This window comes from Castor canadensis, chromosome 9 (genome assembly GCF_047511655.1).
Source record: "Castor canadensis chromosome 9, mCasCan1.hap1v2, whole genome shotgun sequence".
Classification (NCBI taxonomy): domain Eukaryota; kingdom Metazoa; phylum Chordata; class Mammalia; order Rodentia; family Castoridae; genus Castor; species Castor canadensis.
Genome location: NC_133394.1, coordinates 150,997,659 through 151,015,977, shown reverse-complemented (window position 1 = coordinate 151,015,977; position 18,319 = coordinate 150,997,659). Strand labels below are relative to the sequence as shown.

General features: G+C 51.4%; 1 long non-coding RNA gene across 1 annotated transcript; it reads left to right on the top strand.

Annotated features, from left to right (window-relative positions):
• The first annotated feature begins 4,359 nt into the window (after positions 1–4,359).
• On the top strand, positions 4,360–13,415 carry LOC141410787 (uncharacterized). Its single transcript, XR_012435571.1, has 3 exons — positions 4,360–4,568; positions 9,989–10,095; positions 11,962–13,415. It is a non-coding gene; the product is annotated as an uncharacterized lncRNA (long non-coding RNA).
• The last annotated feature ends 4,904 nt before the right edge of the window (positions 13,416–18,319 follow it).

Here is an 18,319-nt window from a genome sequence, read left to right as displayed (position 1 = left end):
TGCAAGGACCTCTGCGCTCTTCCTCCCACCCAGGAGGGAACTTGTAGCCTTGTGATCAGAAGATGATCCAACCTTCAAACCCATATCAGAGTCTCCTGTACCAGGGAAAGGCCGGAGACAGATGTCCATGTGTGGCAAGTTTAACGGAGAGGCCCTGGGCTCACCTGGAGCAGGGAGTGAAGGCAGCAGGATGGGACAGAAGGGCAAATCAAGATCCCTGAGATGGCTCTTCTGAATTGTCCCCAGGGCAAACAGTCCCACTTACAAATAAGCCTGCCTTTGACCATGTGGCTTTCCAGGGAAACAGTCTTCTTTTATTTCATTTATTTATTTTGCTGTGCTGACTTGTTCTCAGTGGATGACACCTCCTGGCTCCCTAGCTCGGCAGAGCTCCATCAGCCACCCGGCTCCAGCCCCTGGGCAAATGAGGACGTCAGTCCTATGATTCTCAAGTCTTGAGTCCACTCTGTGAGGATGACTTTGATTGGTGGCACCCAGGGTTAAAGTGTGTGTGTGGGGGAAGTTCTGCCCAGAAGTCGAGCTGCTTCTCTGGTAAGAGAGGAATAAATGTCCACTGTGGTGTTTAAATAGGAAATGATGATGAATGAACTGCACTGGGATCTGAGCATGTGCTGAGTTCCTGCAGGCGGAGGCAGAAAGCACTAGGGTAAGGTGTGGACTGTTTCTCTTAGGGAGAGTCATCCCGTTGTTCCAACAAGAAAGAAAATATCGACTGACCCTACAACCTGCCAAATCCTGCTTGCCATGGAGCATACATCCTTGTAGGTTATATGGGATATATGATGTTGGGTAATGCTAAGTGCTAAAAATGTAAAAGACAGGAGGCAGAGCAGAGGGAGATACAGAAATCAGTGCTGAAAAAGCCACAGCTGGGAGCTGGGCATGACAGCACATGCCTGTAATCTTAGCTACTCAGAAGGATCTCAGGTTTGAGGTCAGCCTGGGAAAAGTCAGTGAGACTCTGTCTCAAAAACAAAATACCAAATTAAAGGGCTGGGGGCTCAAGTGGGAGAGAGCTTGTTCCTGGCATCAATGCCCAGTACGGTCGAGAGAGAAAGAGAGAGAGAGGGAGGGAGGGAGGAAGGGAGGGAGGGAGAGAAGGAGGAAGGAAGGAAGGAAGGAAGGAAGGAAGGAAGGAAGGAAGGAAGGAAGGAAGGAAGGAAGGAAGAAAGGAAGGAACAGTTGAGCTGAAGGAGATGTGGGAGAGAGACCCATGGTTATCTGGGAAAAGAGCTCTCCAGCCAATGCACAGCAAGCGCAAAGGCCCTGAGGCAGGCCTGTGCCGGTGTGCTCAAGAGCCAGCAAGAAGGTCCATGTAGCTGGACTGGAGGGAACCGGGGGAGGACAACAGAAGCTTAGGTTTGAGAATAAGGGTGACTGTGGGACTTTGGCTTTTACTCTGAGTGAGATGGGAACCACAGTAGGAATTTGAACAGAAGAGTGACATAACCTGACTTACATTTTAGCAGAACCCTCTGACTGCTGTGTCGCCATGTAGAAAACACCAAGCAGAGGCCAGTGCAGATGGGTTGGGGGCTCTGCAGAGCTCTGATGGGGGCTTGGGTCAGGGAGTAGCAGTGGAAGTGGGGACGCATGGTCAGACCTGGCTGCGTTTTGAAGGAGGAGCAGTCAGGTCTGCTGAGGCCTCTGATGCATGTCTGAAAGTGGAAGTGTCAAGGATGCAGAGTGGCCTGTTTACAAGGTACCCAACCCAAGGCCAATGTCAAGGGATCATTTCTTTGTTGCTTTGCTCCTGCCTCAACTGTTTTTTGAGTTGTGTGGCAGGGAGGAGGTGTCTGGGCACAGCCTGCTGTGACTGGGGGTGATGGCTGGGGAGGTGACAACTTGGGGTGATAGTCCAGCTATGACAGGACTGTGTTCCCCTCTGGGATGCATTGCAAATGCTCACATTTGAATCTTAGCATTGTGTGAAAACTGCAGTATGCTGGCAGCTCCTACATAGCAACGTCTCCTCTTCCCGGTGTCACCCATAGTGTACTGGCCTGTGACCTCTCCTTTCTAGGCCACTTATGGGTGGCCTAGAAAGAGCAAGAACCTGGCCTCTCTTTTCAGGTGTGACAGAGTGTAGTAAGTGTGAGAATAACAGAAGTGACTTTGTCTTGGACAAGGGAGACAGGGCGCATCTTTAAACGTAAACATCTCAGGAGACGTGAGGAGTGGGCTCCTCCAAGGAGTAAAACAACAGGCCTCTCACCAAGATAATGAAGTATAGCTGCCTTGATCTTGGGTGAGGGAGACAGGGAGGCCAAAAGGTAGCTCTAAGTGTGAACGGTGGGCCCCAAGGCCAGGAAAAGCTGATCAGATCCTCCCGGAATGTCCAGTTCAATTAGGGATGGGGATGACCAGGTGGTCCGGCTCAGGGGAAGTCAACTAGATGACATCCCGCCACAAATGTAGTTTCAAGGTAGAATAGGTGGCCCTAAGTCAGACAGAGCCCTCTCTCTCGCCTAGACTCCAGCTGTACTACGGCTTAGCTCTTTTCCCCAAGCCCCTCCCATGCTGGCAGCTTTGCTGTCTTTTCAATAAACTTCGTGCTTGCTGTTCTCTTAACTCCCAGTCCAGCATCTGCAATCATCAACTTCACCAGGACACGAACTTAGGATCAAGATCCAGCATCATAAGGCCCGGTGCCACTTCCTGGTAACCTGGACCCTGGTGACCTCTGTGCTGTCCATCCTTTTGCTCCAGTGGCTCGGGCTTGCTGGATGACCATCCCAACCAGCAGCACGGACCCTGGCATGCTTCTGCCCCACACCTGCCATAGCTCCCCAGTGCCTCCCTCCAGATGCCTGATTGACAGCCTGCATTTCCAACACTGACCTCGGGGTTTGGCCCAACCTGCCTTTGTCCTCTTCTCCTGGTAACAACTGCAGGGAGCTCCAGTTCCCCTTTTCCACCACTAGGTGTCCTCCCACCAGCACCCCAGTTAACTGAACACTCCGGGCTTCAAACCCTGTGTTAGTCAGCTTTGTGTTGCTGTGACAAGTACTCAGAGAAACAACTCTGAGGGGGTAGAATTTATTTTGGCTCACGGCTTCAGGGGTTTCAGACCCTGGCCAGCCATCTTTGTTTCTAGGCTGGGTTAAGGCGGAGCATCAAGGCAGAAGGGCATGGAGAAGCAAAGCTGCTTACCTCATGGCAGCCAGGAAGCAGAGAGGTAACAGAAGGGAACAAGGACAAGACACCCTACAAGGCCCGCCCTCAGTGACCTACTTCCTCCAACCAGGCCCTGTCTCCTAAACTTTCTAGTAGTGCCACCAGCTGGGGACAAAGCCTTACTAAGCACATGAGCCTGTGGTGGACATTTGATAGTCAAGTCCTAACAAGCCCTTTCCTACCTCAGGACCTTTGCATGTGCCGATCCTTCCGTCTGGGAGCATCTTCATCCCCTCTTTGACTGGTTTTCTTTCATCAGAGAGTGCTTCCCTGAATGCCGCCCTCCCCTAACACTTCTTGCCGCCTAGAATTCTCTTGTTGGTTCGTGTGCTTAGGTCACACTCTCCTCCCCCACTAGCCATAGCTCCTTGAGGTTTCTTTCTGCTCAGCACCTGGGGAAGGGTGGGGCTGTCTACCTTTTGCTGAAAGAACACGTAGGTTTAGTGGCTGCATCCGTGCCTGTCTTCCCTCCACACTCAAGGTGGTTGGTGGGTGGTGGATGAGGCCCTGATGCAGCGGAAAGGCTCAGTTGAGATGCTTCCCCGCAGCTACATGTTCCTCTGTAGCACCCGTGGGTCCCTTATCCCTGGAGCAGGGTCTCTGTATTGCATGCCTCCTGGCCCCTTCTCCGGGAGTCTGGGCTTCTGCCCTCTAAAATGAGGACGTTTTGTCCATTCATAGGGCTTCTGTAAGTGTGAAACTGTTTGGGGGAAGATAAGGGACAGCCCAGTGCAGAGCCAGGTCCCCCAGCCCCAGGCTGTGCGTGGTGCTTGGGACTTGTCTTCTTTACGAGCCCCATGGTGCTGATACTGGATTGTTGATCCTGAGTTCGAGTCCCGGTGCAGTCGATGATTGATGACGCTGGACCAGGAGTTAAGAGTAAAGCAAGCTCGGGGGGGGGGAGTCTACAATTACTCTAGGGTGCTGCCTGGCTTAGGTCTAACTATTCTACCTTGAAGCTGTATTTGTGGTTGGTTGGCACCGAGTCAGCATCTCGCTGAACTTGGCCACCTGTCTGTTCCTCTCCTTATCGATCTGAGCATCCCAAGAAGGTCTGGTCAGCTCGTCCTGGGCTTGGGGTCCTCACCCACACTGTGCAGTTGCGTTTTGTTATTTGGTAAGGGGTTTGTTATTTCTGTGAAAAACCTGTTGTCTCCCACACCTCTTTACATGTCTGCTTGTAAAGTGTCTCCCCCATCCAAAATGGAGTCACCTCTGTCATTACTCTCCTTACAGTGCCAAGCTCTGAGCTGGGAAGGGAGGAATGGGGAGGTGCTGCCCCAGGGTGCAGAGGACTCTGAAGAGAACAAGCTGCCCAGGAGCTTCGAGGACCTCTGGGAAATCCCTGGAGGCCTTCCTGGGAGAAGTGGGTAAGAAACTGGGTCTCCAAGGTCAGCAAGGAAGAGGGTGATCAGGGGCAGCCAGGGCAGAGGAAATAGTGATGGGAGAGTGATTGGTTCAGTGAGAAGGGACCAGAACTGGCTCAGGATACAGAATGGGGCTGCAGGTCTGGAGGGAGGGCCAGGGGTGAGGAGGTGGGGCCTGCCACTAGCTCTTCCTTCTGTCCTTCCCACGCCCCCTGGCTGCCCTTCTCCCCTCCCTTCTTGCAGGTAGGGGGAGTCATTGCTGCTCTGTGTCTGCCCTGAACCTCCTCTTAGGCATCTCAGTCTTGGGGGGGGGTGGGGGGATTGTCCTCACTCAGGATGAGGCACTGGGACCCCCAGAGTCAGTCTGCCACCCATGCCTCAGGCTCGCCCCTGGGGGCACCCTCTCACCTCCCTCATTGGCACTGGCTCTTACAGGCCCTGCCCTTTCTCTGCAGGACATCCTGACCTCCCCTGGACCTTGGAGTGGAGAGCATCCCTGGTCCTTAGGTCCTTGGGGACCCAAATGGGTCCCAGATGGAATGAAGGGGTGGTTGCCGGGGTCCCCACATGTCTGGCCCTGCCCCGCCCTCTCTACCAGGCCCCTGCTGCCCACCACGCTGCCCAGCACCCCCACTCCTGGTCCTGGGATGGGACAGAGCCCTTGGGGGAGGAAATAATGCAATAGGCCAAGAGGTGGCTATGCTGGCCAGAAGCAGGACTAGAGACCCCAGGCCTGGCGTGGCTCTGCTGCACTTAGAAACACCCAGGAACTCCCGAGCCAGCACTGGAGGCCAGGAGGCAGCCGACAGGACTGGGCTGCTGTGTGAACCTGGGCAAAGCTCTCCCTGTTCTGAGGCTCTGCAGCGCACCTGGAGAACAGGTGCGCTTGAGTTACCTGTGGGTGGATAGGTAGAATAGTTAGATAGCCAAGAGCAGGCAAATAGCTTGGGGGTGGGGGGGAGCCTGGAAAATTCCACTGAGAAGCAGCCCCAGTAACTGCTTAGCTGTTACTGCTTCAGCTGGCGCAGAAAGTTGCACAAAATGTTTCAATCGCAGAGAAAAACCATCTTGTTTTCTTGGTGACCTTAAGGAGGAGGAGGAAGGGCAGGAACTGCTGGTTGCCCTTGATGCTAATAGGGTGAGTGTAGCTCTGCAATCTGTGCTGGCCGTGTTGGCAATCAGCCAATGAGCAAAGCATTCTTCATTACCTAATTAACATGTAAATTGAGCCATGCCCAGAACTAGGTGGGTAAAAACCCCTAGGCCCCACTACTAAACTGGCAATGCACTTGGGACCCCTGTGTTTCTGCAGGAGCTTTTATTTTCATTCCTCTGCCTGATAAACTTTCCTAACTTGGTCTAGGAAGTGTGTTCTTTGGCTTAGTGAGACAAAGAACCCTAAATCCTGACACTTTTTCCAGCTGAAACGCTGTAATGCTTAAGCCAGAAAGGTTGAGTGGAGACTTTAGCCCTGCACCAATCTCTCGTATCAGCTGGAGGCCGTGGTACAGGGCATGGCACCAGCCAGAGTTAAGACAGATGCCGGGAACTGAGTTAGTCATCTCAGGGTTCTGGTTCAGCCTCATCTGGGTCTGCCTGATGCTGCTCCTGCCTGGACAAACTCTGGCCTGTGAGTGACAGCCCAGGAACACCGCCCTTCAGGAATGGACAGTGGGTTGCTCCTGAGAGGTGGTGGAGCAGCCATTGCAGGTAGCTTCTCGCCTCGTTGTCTGCCAGGCTCAGGGGTTTCTTTCTGGCTGAAGGAGGGAAAATTAGAAATTGGGCTGAGGCCATTTGGGGCCCACTTGTTGATGAACTGCTGGCAGAGAAAGGGACAGTGTGATGAGAGTGAGATTGAGCCCAACTACCAGAGGGAAATTGGGGCATTGCTTGATCCTGCCTGGACTCAGAGGAACCCCTGGGGTGCTTGTTAGTACTGACACATATATTAGTATTAATAATCATATAAAAGGTCCATTGAAAATGGCAGCCAGCTAATATGGACAGGACCATAACAGATCCAGGTCCACCATCAGTTAAAGTTTGGGTCATTTCATCCGGCAGAGAACCAGGTGCTGGTTATGTATGGAGGAAGAAAGGTGTGGGTGAGGAAGAAGAGTTTAAAGCTAGTTTAATCCCCACCCCTCTGCCATCTTTTCTCGCCATCTTGCATGATGACCAGCACTGGTGGTGGACAATGCCAGGGCCTGGGTTCCAGGCAGCAGTCTGGCTTGGGTGGTGTCTCCATCCAAGATGAAGCAGATAGGACTTTGTGTTTTCATTGTGTTGAGGTGAGAGTTTCTCTCTGAACAGCCAAGGGGTGGACTGTGTTGGAGCCTCTCTATTTAACCCCTAGGTCCTTTTCAGCCTCCTCTGCATCACCTGGGCTCCCTGACTGCTGGCTTCCTGTTGAGTTTGGCCAGTGAGAGGCACAGCTGGAGGCTGGAGGGAGAAGTACAAATATCCCCCGCCCATCTTCCTGCTTTGGTGCCAGCATTCTGGAGCGGCTGTGTCCTTCATGGTCACACACCAATGGCCCTCTGTCATTGGAGAATAGTTCCTGTTCCCCTGTGTTCCATCCATTTCCTGCTGTCACCCCTTCAGCTTCAGGGGGTCATGGCCTGCTGTCTTTGCTAGACTCTGGGAGCCCTACCACGCTTCATTGGTTCCCTAAACCCCCTGCCCTCACCTCTGTAGGTGGAGCCATTTGCTAAGTGGCGGAATTCTGCCTCCAGAGAGATGCCAACAAATCGGGAGGGTAGTGGACCTGGGTAATGAGTATTGACACCCTGAGACTGGGTCTTCCCTGTGCAAATTGCACTTCTCTGAGCCTCAGGGTCAAATAAGGACAATGAAGTCCGTGTTCACAGGGTGTTGCTAAGTGTGGCACGGAGAACAATGGCTCCTCGGAGTTGTCCCCCAGCTTGTGTGACAGTGTGACCTCACATGGCAGAAGGACTTTGCCGATGTGATGAAGTTAAGGATCTTGAGATGGGGAGAGTGTCCTGATTATCTGGTGGGCCCAATGTCATTTGAGGGTCCTTTAGAAGGTTGGCAGGAGGGACGCAGTGTTGAAGGAAATGTGAAGACACAAGCAGGGGAGAGAGGGACAGAAAGAGGAGGAGAGGGGACATGTGGCCTAAGTCAACAGGCAGTGGGCAAAGGGGACTTGAGCAGTGTCCTTGTGGTGGGCAGTTGGATCCAGCCATGTCTATATCCTAGTCCATAGAGCCTGTGATTGTCAGGCTACCTGCAAGGGGGATGTAAAGTCTGAGGTGGAATGGAGTTCGCTCATCAGCTGACCTTCAGCTGGGAAAATCCACCTTGCATCACCTTTTGGGCCCAGTGTGACCATAGAGTCTTTATAAGTGACAGAGGGGAGAAGAGTAATGAAAAATGCTCAACTTGCACTTGCTGGCATTGAAGACAGAGGGAGGGGACAAGAGCCCAGGAAGGCAGAGGGTGCCTTTAGGAACTGGAAGACAGGACAGCCTTTTCACCTCGAGCCCGAGGAGCACCCTGCCCAGCCCACACCTCGGTGTTAGTGCAGCTGATTTCAGACTTCTGACTGTACGGTGAGACGTTTCTGTCATTTAAGCCACTACATTTATGGAAATCTGTTATGGAAGCCCCAGCAACATGCAATGAGAATCAAGAGAAAACTACAGGCAGCAGCGGATTGTCACAGAACAGGTGATTGGGAACGATCCCTTCATTTGGAACCATGGCGCAGGTCTCGGCTTTTGGAAAGTGACTCTGTAGGTCCAGATGAGAAACACACGCTGAGCCCCTGTAGTCTTTGCTGGGTCCTTTGCTGCCAGCTGCCTCATCCTCACATCATCTTTTTCTCCCACTCCCAAAGTCCCTCCATGTCATCTCCTGGCCCCACTGTCATGGGCAGCCTGATGGGCTACCTGGGACGCACAGCCGGAAGCCAGCATTGGCTTGCTCTCATGGCTTCGTGTGGCAGCAGATCAGAGGGTCTGTGACGGACACCACATTGTCGAGGCTGCTTGGTGGTTTTTGACACGGCAGTCCAGGGTGGTGGGAACCCTTCCGGTGCTCAGGGCCCATAGTGGGATGTCCAGTGAACAAAGTGGCCTTTGGTGACCCAGTCTTGGATGTCTCAGAACCACACCTCTGCTGGACTCTTGACTGGGGGGAGGTGTCATGACCCCAGCAGACCAGAGGGAGGAGCGTTGACCCCATTTCTTGAGTGTGTGTGTGTGTGTGTGTGTATGTGTATGTGTGTATCAGAGGACTTGTGGCTATGTTTAAAAACCACCACAACACTTCTTACCTTCGTATGGTTTTGTTTCCTTCTCTCCAGCAGGGGCTTCACGGGGTCCCATTGGACTTGCTCTCTGTGCCATATGCCTGACGCTTTTTCTATAGACATGAGCGGGGCCCCTGCCTCAGGGTCTGTGCCGTGACCAAGAGCACAGGTGGGGCATGAAACATGGAACACATAACATGGAACTTGTATGCACATTTACGAAGTGCCCCCATTCTCTGAGTACCTCCCAGGGATCAGTCAGATTTTGCGCAGGGAGCCAGGCACATCTCTTATTCCTGCTTTGCTCACTGGTAAAAGTGAGGCACAAAAAGGGATAAAGGCTTCCCTGGGCTGGTCAGCTTTTATGTGGGAAAGCTGGGCTTTGAACTTGGGAAACCCAACTGGATAGCCTCCTGCTTACCCAGTGGGAGGCGAGGAGGGCCAGTGTGCTAGTCTCCTGGTGGAGAGAGGCCAGAACTGTCCTTGGAGGAAATTCTGCAGACTGGCTGCCCCGATCCTCTGGCTGGGAGTGAGAAGCAACCAGTTCTGCCCAGGGCTCGGAAACATTTTTTCAGAGTAGAAACACGAAGCTGGGTAGAGATGGATCAGGGTACGGAATTCCGAGCAGAGGGACCAGCCCTGCTTTTGGTTGCAGTCACAGGAGTTCCTGTCATGTTTGGCAGAGGGCATGAGTTCTGGGCAGCTGGGGTGAGGCTTCTAAGAGGAATGAGTAGGAGGAGGGGCTAGAAGGGGCCTCATGTGCCCACCTGAGAGACTGAGAGCTCTGGGGGGATGGGTGGAACTAGCAAGGAGTCAGGGGAGCTTATCGCCTTGCTGGGGCCAGCAGGTGGCCATGGTGAAGGGAGTGGAAGGAACCTGGGGGTGATGAAGGTGGGTTGTCAGTCTCATTTTAACTGGGGACAATGAGAATCCAGGAGGTGGAGCAGCTTGCCCAAAGTCACACAGGCAGAGGGTGACACCTGACACTGGAGCCCAGGCCTGTGAGTGACCTCATGCACTCATGTTGTAGTGACAAGGTGGCAGGTTAAAAATAGAGTGTCATGGTGGTGGTGCCGTTCTTTACTGGCACCAGGTGAGGGATGGTTTTGTCACCTTTAAAAAATTCTCCTCTTTGATGTCTCTTGAGTGTGCTGCCCTGCTAGACACCGCTGGATCCACGACTTCAGAAATACGCACATTGCAGCTACCACCCCAGGAGGATTGCCAGGGAAGAACAATGACCACCACCACTTAGTAAGCACCTACTGCATGCCACACTCTGCCTGGGAAAGTAGGTCAGTCTTAAAGCTTGGATCTTGATTCCAATGAGCCCCAGTGTAGAAGGGGGACTCCTACTGTCCCAGTAGAGATGACAAGGGGTCACCCCAAGTCACACAGCCTCACTAGCCACCCCCTAGCTGTGATGGTTCCTGCTGTGATTCTAATTAGCATTTACCTGATGGCTTAAAATGCTAACCATCTTTTTATGTGCTTATCTGAGCCTTTTTTTTTTTGGTGATACTGGAGTTTTGAACTCAGGGCCTTGTACCTGCTAGGCATATACTCTATCACTTGAGCCATCCACCAGTCTTTTTGCTTTAGCTATTTTTCGAATAGGGTCTAGTGTTTTTGTTCGGGGCCGACCTAGACCACAGTCCTCCTATTTAGGCTTTGCACGTGGCTGGTGTGCAACACCACGCCCAGTTTATCTGATACTCGAAAGTCTTGCAGCTTTAACCTTTACATTTAGGATTGCGATCCATTTTGAGTGAATTCTATGAAGTGCGAGCTGTGCCCACTGCTTTTGTTTCAGCACATGGCTATAATCAGTTTCAGCTCCATGGCTGAAAAGACAATCCCTGCACACGTACTGTGATCCACTGCAGAAATGGAGACCTTTGCCCGCAGGATGCCCTGCCTTCTGGATGCAGCTTTCTTGCGGTGTGGGTGGGCACCTCTCTCGAGCCCCTCTATTTTCTGAAATCTGGAGTCTGCTGGGTTTCGTCACCTCAGGCTCAGGTCTGTCATTCTTGGCAGGAATATTTTGGATTGCTGACTTGGACTCCCCAGCACATCCCGCTGTGGACACCAGTGTCTGGAGGGAGCAGAGGCTGAGCTCTCCATAGAATCTCTACCCTCCCTATCCTCTCCACCCTTCCTCTCAGGTCCCGTTAACATTCAGGACTGTTAGAGAAAGGACATAGTGGATGACTCCCAGCACCACTGCTGCTTTGTCAGGTGTGACAACCACACTGTGCTTGCATTAGAAGAGTCCGTATTTTTAGAGGTGCATTTTACTTTAAGATCTGCAGGGACAAGAAATAGGCAAGAGGAAAAGGGAGAGGTGAGGCAAGTGTGGCAATGTCTCGAGCATTATCACCTGTAAGCGGTGGCATGTTTTGAGATAACAGGGCTTTCATAAGGCAAGTCTGGGCTGCACAATGTCCCCATATCCTCCACCCCAGGCCCTTTGCCAGACTTTTCAGTGAGCGTGAGCTGTTGGGAGCAGTAGGCCTCTGTGCCTGTGGTTAGGGACCATTTGCATTCCTCTTCTTCCATCTGTTTTCCTTTTCTCTTCCCCACTTTTAGCCCCATCCTTTTCCCAGGAGACTGGGGTGACCAGCTTGAAGAGCCTCATCCTTCCCGTCCTGCTCTTCCTCAGAAGGGCCACTAGAGGTCACAATGAGCTAGGCGGCCGCTGTTCTTGGTGCTGAAATTCTGAACGCCTGTGGAGCACGTTAGGGGTGGATGAGCTTTGTGTGTGTGTGTGTGTGTGTGTGCATGGTGGGGGGTGTTCAGCCTGTTTTCTTTCCCTTGAAACACATTTAGGCCCAGTAAACACTAAACCTTAACTTCCCAAGCATCTGTAGTCCGCAAGCCTTGTGCCCTTGAGGTGGGAAAGGGAAGCTTAGTGAAGGGTGCAGGCCTCGGAAGGCTTGGTTAGAAAATGCCACTCACCAGTTGTCTGGCTCTGGGCTAGTCTTGTTCCCTCTCTGAGCCTTGCTTTTCTCACCTGTAAGATGGGGATGACAACCACACCTCCTTTGGGGAGTTACTGTGAGCATTGATGAGATGGTGCTGATTTTAGTGACCTCACAGCACTGTCATTTCTCTTTCCAGGTCTGCTGCCAGTGCTTCGTGAGCCCACGCTAGGTGTCAAGAGTCCTCCAGAGCATTCCCCACAGGGTGTGTGGTCAGGATATTCGATGCCCTGCCAGCCTGCCTCGCCTGTGACCCCTGTTGACACTGGGTGTGTGCATCCACTCTTCACATTTCCCCTTCTGCAAAATTCTTACCATGACCCAACCTTGTAGAGTTTCTGTGGATGTGTCTACAAGGCTTTGGATACTGTGTCAGATGTACTTAGTGGGTTCTAAGTCAGAGACAGCTGCTATTATCATTCTGGAGCCTTCTGGTTTAGTTGATTCTGTGCTTGAGGCTGGAGGTCCAATCCCCCCACCTCTTCAGGCCTGTGTGGAGACACCTACTGCAGGGGACCTATGGGGCTGGAGCATCTGTCTTTACAACTTTTTGCCTCTCTGCTCACTGCAACCCTTTGGAACTCAGTCACGGTGGGTATTAGGTCAGTGACTTGGATTTGGACACCAGTATCCCATTTGTATCCATATGATGATTCCCTAGAGGAAAGAGCATGCCTGGGTCATTGTGTACAGTTTACAAATGGAGAAACTGAGGCCCCAAAGAATGAGATCACTAGCCCTGGCCACCCCAGCTGGCAAACTTCTGAAAGCTCACAGATTGCATGAGAGAACCAGGGCAGGGAGTTACAGCCACTGTCCCCAAACTGCTGAGTGAGTGGGTGTCCAACTGGGGCGAGAACCAGGCATCCAGCCCCAGCCCACAGCCTCTTCTGTGGAGCCTCACTCTCTGCCTGGAGTCTCATGAGTATGGTGGAAACAAACCCATGTAACAGAAGCAAGCCTGACCTTATTATCCTTAAGACTTGGGCTGTAATATTCGTGGCTAGTTTCCTGGCATGTCTGGTCTGTCAAGAACTGTGCACCTCACATTTAATTTCATACACACTTGTCCTGTAAAGCACCTTGTGAGTGGAGGCAAATTAACATGGTGGCTTTGAGCTACGCTGCCTCTGTGATTCTGTCATTTTGCTGTCACTCCAGTATGGGTCGTTATACTGGCACATCAACAGAGCTTTCTGAACTGAATTATCAACAAATTCCTTTAAAACAGGGGAGCTTTCCCTAAATGCACTGCTGGAGGCAAATAACCCTGACATTTTAAGACATATGCTCTGTTCTTTGATTAACAATGTATGTCCTGGTGACTGTCAGCCCAGGAGAGCCCCAGGCTGTGGGAGTCACTTCTTTGGGACTCTTTGTGACTTTAGGTAGCAGGAACTGGAAGGATTCTTGTCCTCCCTGCTGCATTTGTACTTTGGGGACTCATCCTCAGGAAATCATCCAAAACCGTTTAAAAACCCTTGTAGGGCAGAGTTTTACAACTGCAGCATTTATTTGTTTTGGGGCAGTTGGGTGAATTTGCTCCTTTTCAGTATGTACAGAGAAATTGGTGTCTGCTGCTCAGTGTTTTTTTTTTTTTAAATCAACTTCAGTGAGTTATAATTTATGTACAATATGCATCATTTTAAACAAATGGTCCTATGAATTTTCACAAATGTATATGTGGGCAGTCCACTGGCAAAACCAGTCCCATAATCAAGATGAAAAACTTAGTCATTACCTCCCCACATTTCCCATGGGCCCCTTTGTCATCCACCCCTCAGCCCCAGACAGCTTCATGTCTGCTTTCCATGGCTACAAATTAATTTTGCCTGTTCTAGAACTCCAAATAAATAGAATCATCCAGTGTGGACTGTTTTGGGTCTGGCTTCTTTTAGTCCGGATGTCTCGGGATTCATCCACATTGCTTGGATCAGCGCCAGACCAGGACAGTTCTGTTTGCTTTTGAGAGAAAGGAAATGCTGTGAACAGTCACATCTGATCGGAAGGCACAAACTAGTACCCTGCAGAGTCAGGCACACAGTGGTCACTGTTCATATCTTTCATAGCACACGAGTTTTTTTAGTTGCAGGGTGACAGCTCTAACAGATCCATGGCTCCATGGCTTTTATTTCAAGGGAAAGACTTTCTCACATATGACTTGGATCTGAGCTGTTCCCAGAAGGCGTGTGTGTTGGGGGCTTGGTGACCAGTTGGGGATTTTGTAAAGTGACTCAATCTTGAGGGCTCTGACCTGATCAATGGATTAGTCCCGGCGTGGACTCATAATAAGATGCCCTTGTTGGGAGGCGGGGCCTAGTTGGAGGAAGTAGGTCTCTGCGGGGGAGGATCCCTGGAAAGATACCTTGTCCCTTGTCCCTTCTTCTCTGCTTCCTGGCCACCACAAGGGACGCACCCTCTGTCACACGTTCTGCTCATGACGCTCTGTCTCACCCAGGAAAGCAATGGAGCCCGCTGAACCTGGACCGAACCCTCTGAAACTGTGAGTCAAAATAAATCCTTCCTTCTTTAAATTTTTTCTGCCAGGTATTTGAGGGTGTTGAGAAGTTTTTCACACATCTCGATTCTTATCTTGGTATGCAAAAAAGCGTGGCCCATCTAGGGAAGCATCCGACTGCAGGGAAGAGAAAAAGGACCATGTGGACCTTGGGAGTGGAGTGTGAAGAGCGTTGTAAAACATCTTGAGCACAGAATGCTGGCTGTCTGCAGCCCAGGGTGGTGGCATGGGTCCACGACGCCATCAGAACCAGGCTCCTGTCGTCTTCCTGTTCTGCTGTGTTGGCCTTGGACCAGTGCCTCTCCCTGGGTCTGCTTCTTTGCCTTTGGAAACTGATGGGCCAGGGTGAGGATGGCCAGTGGGGGGACAGTGGGCTTCCTCCCCCACATCTTTGGGGGTGATCCACTCTGGGGATTTGACGGTTTTCCATTCAGGGTATATCCTCCCAACTGTGGCAGCTGAGGGGCCCCAGGGAGTCAGGGCTAAGATTTACAAGTCCCACGTCTGTCATAGAGAACAGACCTGCTCCGCTAAGAGTGGGGATGGGATTCCCATGTGGCTTTCTTACTCATGGTTCAGCAAGCAGCTGGGTGTCCTAGTCCTGAGTGGGGAGTGAGGGGGGGCTGAGCAGAAGGACAAAGGCTTTGTCTTCTTACCCAGGGCTCTCCCCAGTATCATCGGCTTGTGTTCCATGTGACCACCTGGGTCTTCCGGAACTCCTTCCCCTCTCCCATGAGCCCATGGGGTTGAGCCCCTGTGTCCAGAGGCCTCTTGGCCATCTTCCCGCTGGCAGCAGCTAAGATTACACAAGAAGGTTCTGGGTCTTCTTTCCCCCCAGCCCACAGCAAGATGACAGTGCTGGGAGCTCTTCCAACAAGGTATAGTTTTGGATACCCCTCTAGAGGTGCTCTGTGCCCTTCTGGCCCCCCATTTCCTCAGTAGGGAAAGCCTGCGTCCCCAGAGGGAGAATTTGGTCTTTGGAAAACAGGCTCAGTGATGCTGTCTTGGGCATGAGCTGGGCTTCCCTGCTTGGTTGGATGAGAGCAAAAGTGTCACAGCCTGAGCTCCTCCTATGGCCCCCAGGCCTTTAGAGGACATTGTCTCCTTTGGGCCTCCCACCACCCTGGGATGTGGGGGCTGCAGTCACACACCACTGTGGAGGGCACTGGAGGCCTAGGTGAGACTTTCAAGTGGGTAGGGCTGTACCACGGTGGCCCTTGGTTCTCTACCTCCCAGGACAGACATGGGGCTGTCATGGTTCTGCAAGGACTCACAGACTGCATTAGTGTGCACTTGTGAGCAGATATTTTGTAGGAAGAATGACATCTTTGGCCGTGTTAGGAATTACACTGTTCTGGGGCTCAGGTGAAACACAGCAATGCCAGCTCAGTGAGTTCAGCCCCATCCAGGGCAGAGGTCAAACCAATCTCATCGGGCAAGGCTGGAGAGTTTGACTCTACTAACACTGCAAACCTTTTCTACGAGGGTTTTAGTAACCACGAGCTCCGTCAGCCACACGGTCTAGTCTCAAGTTCAACAGTCCTTGGGACTTGTTGGAAATAGATTCCCCGTAAAGGAGGGCTCTCTGCTATTTAGCAAACACATCGACAGATGCTTAACTTTATGCTAATATATGGAATAAAGTGTTGATTTAAGCTCAACAGTGTGGTTTTGGGGCCATAAACATTCCCCAACCTTTTCCTTTGTTTTCTGGTGGTGCCAGGGTTTGAACTCAGGGCCTTGCACTTACTAGGCAGGTGTTCTACCACTTGAGCCACGCTCCCAGCTCTAGTTTCTTTTCAGATAGGATCTTGTCTGAGGCCAACCAAGGCCTCAGATCATCCTACCTGTACCTCTCATGTAGCTGGGATTGCAGAGGTGAGGAACCACACCTGGCTTGTTTGTGAGATGGGGCCTTGATAACTTTTTGCCCAGGATGGCATTGAACCGAGATCCTCGGTCTTCCAAGTAGTTGGGATTACAAGCACGAGTCACTACATTTGGCCAGGCCCAATCTTTTCTTAAATACTTTAGCACAGCGTCCTGGCTGGTGACGGCCTGGGCTCTCCCAGTGTCTGCTATCTCTTGCCTCCCTTGGCACAAGAATGCAGGATGCTCCATGTCCTTCCTGCCAGAACTGAAGGGAAGCACACGGGAGCAATCGTGTTCTGTTTCTTGTTTTTGTCCACCATCGGACTCTGTTGGAACTGCCCTTTTCTCCTGATGTGTTTGATCTACCTGTGAGCTTAAGAAAAAGAATGAAATGCATCTATCCATGCCCTTACCACCCCGGTAAGAAGTCAGAATATTCTGGAATATTAGCTACTTCTCTGGTAGCCTCAGCTGGATTCCACACCTACCGCCCTCCAGAGTAGCCGCCATCTTGGATTTTATATCCATGACCTGCTGGCTTTCCTTTATCCCTTACTGTCATTAAACCATGCTTTGTCTGTGCTGCCCATTTCTGTGATTCACATGAAATCATTTAGTGTGTTTTTGGCCACAAGGTAGAATGTTTTAAAGCTTTCTTGTACAATGCTGTGTGGTGTCAAAGGCCACTATGTGACCTTTTATTTTGTAAACGTACCACAGTGGATTTCTTTGTTTTGCTGTTGGGGGACATTTGGGCCAAGAGTTCCTGCAGGTAGTGTGCTGGGGAGTGACTCCTGGGTCAGAGTGTGTCTTCAATTTACCAGGTAGTTCTGACCACTTGGCAAAGTTGCCCACTGGCTCTACTCTTTGCCAATATCTGGTATTCTTTTTGCCTGTCACCATTTCTGTCTTTCCTGGCCTCCCAGGTTGGCTCCGCAGGAGGCAGACCCCCAGGTGGGGTTTAGATGCAGGGTGTTAATGAGGAAGTGCCCTTGGGATCCGTGCCTGCATGAGAGTGGGCCGGTGGGCAGGAGGATTGGGCAGGGCGAGCTGAGCCGCCGGCCAGTGACAGCTGTGGCTGGCCCCATGAGGAGCTCAGGAGATGAGAGGGCCGCTGAGCTGTCCTGTGTGGTGCCCAGATGGCCGGTCTTTGTGCTTGCCTGGACACAGGAGGGGCCACCCTGGGAGGTGGCCCAACTGCTAGAGTGGAAAGTCTGTCCTTGTGGGCACTGAGTGGCCGTACCTGGGCCCACTCCACTGGCCAACCATGCTTCCATTCTCTGAAGTGCCACCCCTCCCCACTTTTTATCTACTGGGATGCTTTTTAATGTTTTCTGCATCTGAGCATTCAGTATAAATGTGTTACAGACATCTTAAAGGTTCTGGCTTTTCACTGTCTTTATGGAGAAGATGAAGTGTGTAGGTGTTCACTTTCTTCTTATGTCACTTTTGGTGAAATGTGTTTCTCTTTTTCTTTTTTCTCAGTGGTGCTGGGATCGAACCCATGGCCTCATACATGCTAGGCAAAAAAGTGCTCTCCCACTAAGCCCCATCCCTACCCAGCCAGACAAGCTCTATTTTTAAAAAGAATCTAGCAGTTTCTTTTAAGTTTTCACAATATTCTTTCATTATCTCTTAAGTCTCTGTAGCATATCTGTCTTTTTCAGCCAAATTTATTTTTTTCTTAATTTAATGCTACTGGAGGTTTACCTGCCTTGTCAGTCTTTTCAAAGATGGACATGGGGCTCAGGGAAGCATCCCCTGGGCATAAGACTGCCATTTGTCCTTTGTCTGTGGGTTTACTTACTCCAGGTCAACCCATGGTCCAGAAATACTGAAAGGAAAATTCCAGGAGTAACAATTCAGAAGTTTTAAGTTGCATACTCTTCTGCGTAGTGTAGTGAAATCTTGTCTTGCTGTGATCCGCCTGGGGTGGACGTCACCCTTTGTCCAGTGTTTCCACACCATATGCACTACCAACTCGTTAGTTACTTAAGTAGCTGTCCAAGTTATCAGATGGACAGTGGTGTGAATTTAGCACTGTCATGACACGCATTGCTAGGTCATCACTGCACGCTTTCTTCAAGCTCTGAGACACTCGGTCCTG